General features: G+C 36.3%; 1 non-coding gene across 1 annotated transcript; it reads right to left on the minus strand.

The window, feature by feature from the left end:
- Positions 1 to 7,058: 7,058 nt before the first annotated feature.
- LOC112766054 (small nucleolar RNA R71) lies at positions 7,059 to 7,166 on the minus strand. The gene has a single exon (XR_003184085.1). It is a non-coding gene; the product is annotated as a small nucleolar RNA R71 (small nucleolar RNA).
- Positions 7,167 to 7,795: the final 629 nt, after the last annotated feature.

A 7,795-nucleotide genomic window follows, 5' to 3' on the forward strand; every position in this document is an offset into this window, starting at 1 on the left:
TCAACGGTGGAGTTTCTACACACCATAGATTAAGGTGTAGGGATCTGCTGTACCTCGAGTTTTAATGCAAAGTACTACTGTTTTCTATTCAATTCATGCTTATTATTATTCTAAGATATTTGCTGCACTTCAACCTGATGGATGTGATGATCCGTGACACTCGTCATCATCCATCCTTATGAACGCGTGCTTGACAACCACTTCTGTTTTACCTTAGACCGAGCGGGTATCTCTTGGATTCCTTAATCAGAGTCTTCATGGTATAAGCTAGAATTATTGGCAGCCATTCTTGAGAATCCGAAAACTCTAAACCTTGTCTGTGGTATTCCGAGTAGGATTCAGGGATTGAATGACTGTGACGAGCTTCAAACTCGCGATTGTTGGGCGTAGTGACAGACGCAAAAGAATCAATGGATTCTATTCCGACATGATTAAGAAACGACAGATGATTAGCCGTGCTATGACAAGAGCATTTGGACCATTTTCACTGAGAGGATGGGAAGTAGCCATTGACAATGGTGATGCCCTACATACAGCTTGCCATGGAAATGAGTAAGAAGGATTGGATGAAAGCAATAGGAAAGCAGAGATTCAGAAGGAACAAAGCATCTCCATTCACTTATCTGAAATTTCCACCAGTGATTTACATAAGTATCTCTATCTTTATTTTATGCTTTATTTATTATAATTTTCGAAAACCATTATAATCATTTGAATAAGCCTGACTGAGATTTACAAGATGACCATAGCTTGCTTCATACCAATAATCTCTGTGGGATCGACCCTTACTCACGTAAGGTTTATTACTTGGACGACACAGTGCACTTGCTGGTTAGTTGTGCGAAGTTGTGAAGAATGTGAGTGAACCATAGTAGTGTGCACCAAGTTTTTGGTGCCATTGCTAAGAATTGTTCAAGTTATGAAAAAGAGTAAATCACAATTTTGCCTATCAAGTTTTTGGCACTGTTGCTGTGGATTGTTCGAGTTTGGACAACTGACGGTTCATCTTGTTGTTCAGATTAGGTAATTTTCCTTTCAAAAAGTTTTCAAAATTTTTTTTATTTGTTTTCGTTTTTCTAAATATAATTTTCGAAAAAAATGCAAAAAATTAATAAAATCATAAAATCAAAAATACTTTTTGTGTTTCTTGTTTGAGTTTAGTGTCAATTTTTAAGTTTGGTGTCCATTGCATCTTTTACAAACTTTTGCATTTTTTGAAAATTCATGCATGTGTTCTTCATGATCTTCAAGTTGTTCTTGACAAGTCTCCTTGTTTGATCTTCATATTTTCTTGTTTTGTGTCTTTTGTTGTTTTTCATATGTATTTTTGCATTCATAGTATCTAAATATAAAAAATTTATAAGTTTGGTGTCTTGCATGTTTTTCTTTTCTTGAAAATTTTTCAAAAATAAGTTCTTGATGTTCATCTTGATCTTCAAAGTGTTCTTGGTGTTCATCTTGACATTCATAGTGTTCTTGCATGCATCATGTGTTTTGATTAATAATTTTCATGTTGTGAGTCATTTTTGTGTTTTTCTCTCTCATCATTAAAAATTCAAAAAAATCAAAAATATATTCTCCTTATTTTACTCAAAAAATTCGAAATCTTTGGGTTGACTTAGTCAAAAAAATTTTAAAATTAGTTGTTTCTTGTTAGTCAAGTCAAGATTTCATTTTTAAAAATCCTATCTTTTCAAAATCTTTTTCAAAAATCAAATCTTTTTCATTTTTCTTATTATTTTTCGAAATTTTTCTTATTTGATTTTCAAAATCTTTTTCTTATCTTTATTTCAAAACTTCAAAAACTTTACTAACAATTAATGTGATTGATTAAAAAATTTGAAGTTTGTTACTTTCTTGTTAAGAAAGGTTCAATCTTTAAATTTTAGAATCATATCTTTTAGTTTCTTGTTAGTCAAGTAATCAATTTTAATTTTAAAAATCAAATCTTTTTCCAAAATATCTTTTTCAATCATATATTTTTCAAAACCAATTTTAAAATCTTTTCAATCATATCTTTTTCAAAATTGATTTTCAAATCTTTTTCAACTAACTAATTAACTTTTTACTATTTCTTATCTTTTTCAAAACCACCCAACTACTTTCTTCTCTCTAATTTTCGAAAATTACCTCCCTCTTTTTCAAAATTTTTTTTCACTAATTGTTTCAAATTTTAATTTTTATTTTATTTCTTTTCTTAATTTTTGAATTTTAACTTTAATATTTTTCTTTTATTTTAGTTAATTTTTGAAAACTCTTCTCTCTCATCTCTTTCTATTTATTTATTCATTTACTAACACTTCTCTTAATCTTAACATTCGAACCCCCTCTTCCTCTCTGAGTTCGAATTTTCCTCTTTTCCTTCTTCTATTCTTTTCTTCTTCTACAAACATAACGGAATCTCTCTACTGTGGTAAAGAGGATCCCTATTATTATTTTCTGTTCCCTTCTTTTTCATATGAGCAGGAGCAAGGACAAGAATATTCTTGTTGAAGCAGATCTTGAACCTGAAAGGACTCTGAAGAGGAAACCAAGAGAAGCTAAATTACAACAATCCAGAGACAACCTTACAGAAATTTTCGAAAAGGAAAAGGAGATGGCAGCCGAAAATAATGACAACAACAATAACGCAAGTAGGATGCTTGGTGATTATACTACACCCACTTCCAAGTTTGATGGAAGAAGCATCTCAATCCCTGCCATTGGAGCAAACAATTTTGAGCTGAAGCCTCAACTAGTTACTCAAATGCAACAGAACTGCAAGTTTCATGGACTTTCATCAGATGATCCCTATCAGTTTTTAACTAAATTCTTGTAGATCTGTGAGACTGTTAAGACTAATGGAGTAGATCCTGAAGTTTACAGGCTCATGCTTTTCCCTTTTGCTGTAAAAGACAGAGCTAGAACATGGTTGGACTCACAGCCTAAAGATAGCCTGGACTATTGGGATAAGCTGGTCACGGCCTTCTTGGCTAAGTTCTTTCCTCCTCAAAAGCTGAGCAAGCTTAGAGTGGATGTTCAGACCTTCAAACAAAAAGATGGTGAATCCCTATATGAAGCTTGGGAAAGATACAAGTAGATGACCAAAAGGTGTCATTCTGACATGCTTTCAGAATGGACCATTTTGGATATATTCTATTATGGTCTATCTGAGTTCTTGATGAGCGGATAATTTGTACGCCTTTTGGCATTGTTTTTAGTATGTTTTTAGTATGATCTAGTTAGTTTTTAGTATATTTTTATTAGTTTTTAGTTAAAATTCACTTTTCTGGACTTTACTATGAGTTTGTGTGTTTTTCTGTGATTTCAGGTATTTTCTGGCTGAAATTGAGGGACCTGAGCAAAAATCTGATTCAGAGACTAAAAAGGACTGCAGATGCTTTTGGATTCTGACCTCCCTGCACTCGAGCGGATTTTCTGGAGCTACAGAAGCCCAATTGGCGCGCTCTCAACGGCGTTGGAAAGTAGACATCCTGGGCTCTCCAGAAATATATGATAGTTCATACTTTGCCCAAGATTTGATGGCCCAAACCGGCGTTCAAAGTCACCCCCAGGAATTCCAGCGTTAAACGCCGGAACTGGCACAAGAATGGGAGTTAAACGCCCAAACTGGCACCAAAGCTGGCGTTTAACTCCAAAAGGAGTCTCTACACGAAAATGCTTCAATGCTCAGCCTAAGCACACACCAAGTGGGCCCGGAAGTGGATTTTTATGTCATTTACACATCTCTGTACACCCTAGGCTACTAGTTCTCTATAAGTAGGACCTTTTACTATTGTATTGAGATATCTGGGTAGTTATCTTTGTTTTGATGCTATCTTAGATCATTGGGAGGCTGGCCATTCGGCCATGCCTAGACCTTGTTCTTATGTATTTTCAACGGTGGAGTTTCTACATACCATAGATTAAGGTGTGGAGCTCTGCTGTACCTCGAGTATTAATGCAATTACTATTGTTCTTCTATTCAATTCCGCTTGTTCTTGTTCTAAGATATCACTTGTTCTTCAACTTGATGAATGTGATGATCCGTGACACTCATCATCATTCTCACCTATGAACGTGTGACTGACAACAACCTCCGTTCTACCTTCGATTGGGTGAATATCTCTTGGATTCCTGATACACGATGCATGGTTGATCGCCTGACAACCGAGTGCTCGCCTGACAAACGAGCCAGCCATTCCGTGAGATCAGAGTCTTCGTGGTATAGGCTAGAAATGATGGCGGCATTCAAGAGAATTCGGAAGGTCTAACCTTGTCTGTGGTATTCTGAGTAGGATTCAATGATTGAATGACTGTGACGTGCTTCAAACTCCTAAGGGCGGGGCGTTAGTGACAGACGCAAAAGAATCACTGGATTCTATTCTGGCCTGATCGAGAACCGACAGATGGATAGCCGTGCTGTGACAGGGTACGTTGAACATTTCCACTGAGAGGATGGGAGGTAGCCACTGACAACGGTGAAACCCTTGCATAAGCTTGCCATGGAAAGGAGGAAGAAGGATTGGATGAAGACAGTAGGAAAGCAGAGAGACGGAAGGGAAGGCATCTTCATACGCTTATCTGAAATTCCTATCAATGAATTACATAAGTATCTCTATCTTTATCTTTATGTTTTATGCGTTTATCACCATACCCATTTGAGTTTGCCTGACTAAGATTTACAAGGTGACCATAGCTTGCTTCATACCAACAATCTCTGTGGGATCGACCCTTACTCGCGTAAGGTTTATTACTTGGACGACCCAGTACACTTGCTGGTTAGTTGTGCGAAGTTGTGTTTATGCCATGGTATTGAACACCAAGTTTTTGGATTCATTACCGGGGATTATTTGATTTATGAAAAGTATTGATCACAATTTCGTGCACCAAGTTTTTGGCGCCGTTGCCGGGGATTGTTCGAGTATGGACAACTGACGGTTCATCTTGTTGCTTAGATTAGGTATTTTTTTCTTCAGAGTTCTTGAGAATGAATTCTAGAGTTTCATGATGATCTGTTGAAATCTGGCTGGCTGTGAAGCCATGTCTAATTTCATTGGACCGAGGTCTCAACTTATCATCACAAAAGCTTGTTGATCTCTATCAATCTTGCTTTTGGAGCAGTGATCTGCTAAGGCTTGGCTGGCCATTGGCCATGTCTAGTGTTTTGGACCGAAGCTTTCCTTGAAAGCTTGGCTGGCTGTGAAGCCATGTCTAATTCCTGGACCGGAGTCTTAGACTAGCATTGCACTGATTCCTGGAATTCTCATTAAGAATTTTGATACTTTTATTTTCTTTTTCCATTTAATTTTTGAAAAAAAGCACAAAAAAATTTACAAAGTCATAAAATCCAAAAATATTTCTTGTTTGAGTCTAGTGTCTTATGTTAAGTTTGGTGTCAATTGCATGCATTCATTCATGTGTCTTAGTGATCTTCAAGATGTTCTTGATGATTTCTTACTCTAATCTTTAAATTCTCTTGACTTGAGTGTTTTGTGTGTCTCATATGCATTCTCATTAGTGTCAGTAGTATACAAACTGCTAAGTTTGGTGCCTTGCATGCATTGTTATTTGATTCTTGTTGCATTTTGATTTTTCCTTATTATTAAAAATCCAAAAATATTTTTAATTTGTGTCTTCTCAAGTCAATAATACAGAGAATTGAAGATTCAGAACATACAGCAAAGGAATTATACAGAAAAAGCTGGGCGTTCAAAACGCCCAGTGAAGAAGGACAGACTGGCGTTTAAACGCCAGCCAGGGTGCCTGGTTGGGCGTTTAACGCCCAAAAGGGTAGAGTTTTGGGCGTTAAACGCCAGAATGTGCACCATTCTGGGCGTTTAACGCCAGGATGGCACAAGAGGGAAGATTTTGTTTTCAATGCAAATTTTTTTCAAGTTTTCAAAATCTTTTCAAAATCAAATCTTTTTCAAATCATATCTTTTCAATCAAATCTTTTTCAAATTCAATTTCTTTCTATTTTCAAAGATACTTGCTATCAATTAATAATTTGATTCAACATTTCAAGTATGTTGCCTTTTCTGTTGAGAAAGGTTTAATGTTTGAATCATATCTTTTCTTGATAGCCAAGTCATTAATTTTCAAAATCACATTTTTTTTAAAATGTTTTTCAAATCATATCTTCTCAATCACATTTTTTTAAAAACCAATCATATCTTCTTAACCACATCTTTTTCAAAATAGTTTTCAATCAAATCTTTTTGATTTCTAATTTCAAAATCTTTTTCAAAAATCACTTGATTTCTTTTCCACTTTCATTTTCGAAAATCAATTAGTGTTTTTCAAAAATGTTTTCAAAATCTTTTACTTAATTTTCGAAAATTACTTCCCTTCTTCTCACATCCTTGTATTTATGGACTAACACTATTCCTTAATGCAAAATTTGAACTCCATCTCCTTTGATAAGTTCGAATTTTCTACTTCTGTCTTCTACTTTTCTTTTCCTCTGACACCTAAAGGAATCTCTATACTGTGACATAGAGGATTCCACATTTTCTTGTTCCCTTCTCTTTCTTATGAGCAGGAGCAAGGACAAAAGCATTCTTGTTGAGGCTGATCCTGAACCCGAAAGGACCTTGAAGCGAAAGCTAAGAGAAGCCAAGGCACAACTTTCTGTAGAGGACTTAACAGAAATCTTCAAGGAAAAAGAACACATGGCAGCCGAAAACAACAACAATGCCAACAATGCAAGGAAGGTGCTGGGTGACTTTACTGCACCTACTCCCGACTTCTATGGGAGAAGCATCTCTATCCCTGCCATTGGAGCAAACAACTTTGAGCTTAAGCCTCAATTAGTTTCTCTAATGCAACAGAATTGCAAGTTCCATGGACTTCCATTGGAAGATCCTCATCAGTTTTTAGCTGAATTCTTACAAATCTGTGACACAGTCAAGACTAATGGGGTTGACCCTGAGGTCTACAGACGTATGCTATTCCCTTTTGCTGTAAGAGATAGAGCTAGGACATGGTTGGACTCACAACCTAAAGAAAGCCTGGACTCTTGGGAAAAGCTAGTCAATGCCTTCTTGGCAAAGTTCTTTCCACCTCAAAAATTGAGTAAGCTTAGAGTGGAAGTCCAAACCTTCAGACAGAAGGAAGGAGAATCCCTCTATGAAGCTTGGGAAAGATACAAACAATTAATCAGAAAGTGCCCTTCTGATATGCTTTCTGAATGGAGCATCATAGGTATTTTCTATGATGGTCTCTCTGAACTATCTAAAATGTCTTTGGATAGATCTGCTGGAGGATCTCTTCATCTGAAGAAGACGCCTACAGAAGCTCAAGAGCTAATTGAAATGGTTGCAAATAACCAATTCATGTACACTTCTGAAAGAAATCCTATGAACAATGGGACTAGTCAGAAGAAAGGAGTTCTTGAGATTGACACTCTGAATGCCATATTGGCTCAGAACAAAATATTGACTCAACAAGTCAATATGATTTCTCAAAGTCTGTCTGGAATGCAAAATGCACCAAGCAGTACTAAGGAGGCTTCATCTGAGGAAGAAGCTTATGATCCTGAGAACCCTTCAATGGAAGAGGTGAATTACATGGGAGAACCCTATAGAAACACCTATAACCCTTCAAGGAGAAATCATCCAAATTTCTCATGGAAGGATCAACAGAGACCTCAACAAGGTTTCAACAACAATAATGGTGGAAGAAACAGGTTTAGCAATAGCAAGCCTTTTCCATCATCTTCTCAGCAACAGACAGAGAGTTCTAAGCAGAATAACTCTGACTTAGCAACCATGGTCTCTGATCTAATCAAAACCACTCAAAGTTTCATGACTGA

This window comes from Arachis hypogaea, chromosome 2 (assembly GCF_003086295.3).
Source record: "Arachis hypogaea cultivar Tifrunner chromosome 2, arahy.Tifrunner.gnm2.J5K5, whole genome shotgun sequence".
NCBI lineage: Eukaryota > Viridiplantae > Streptophyta > Magnoliopsida > Fabales > Fabaceae > Arachis > Arachis hypogaea.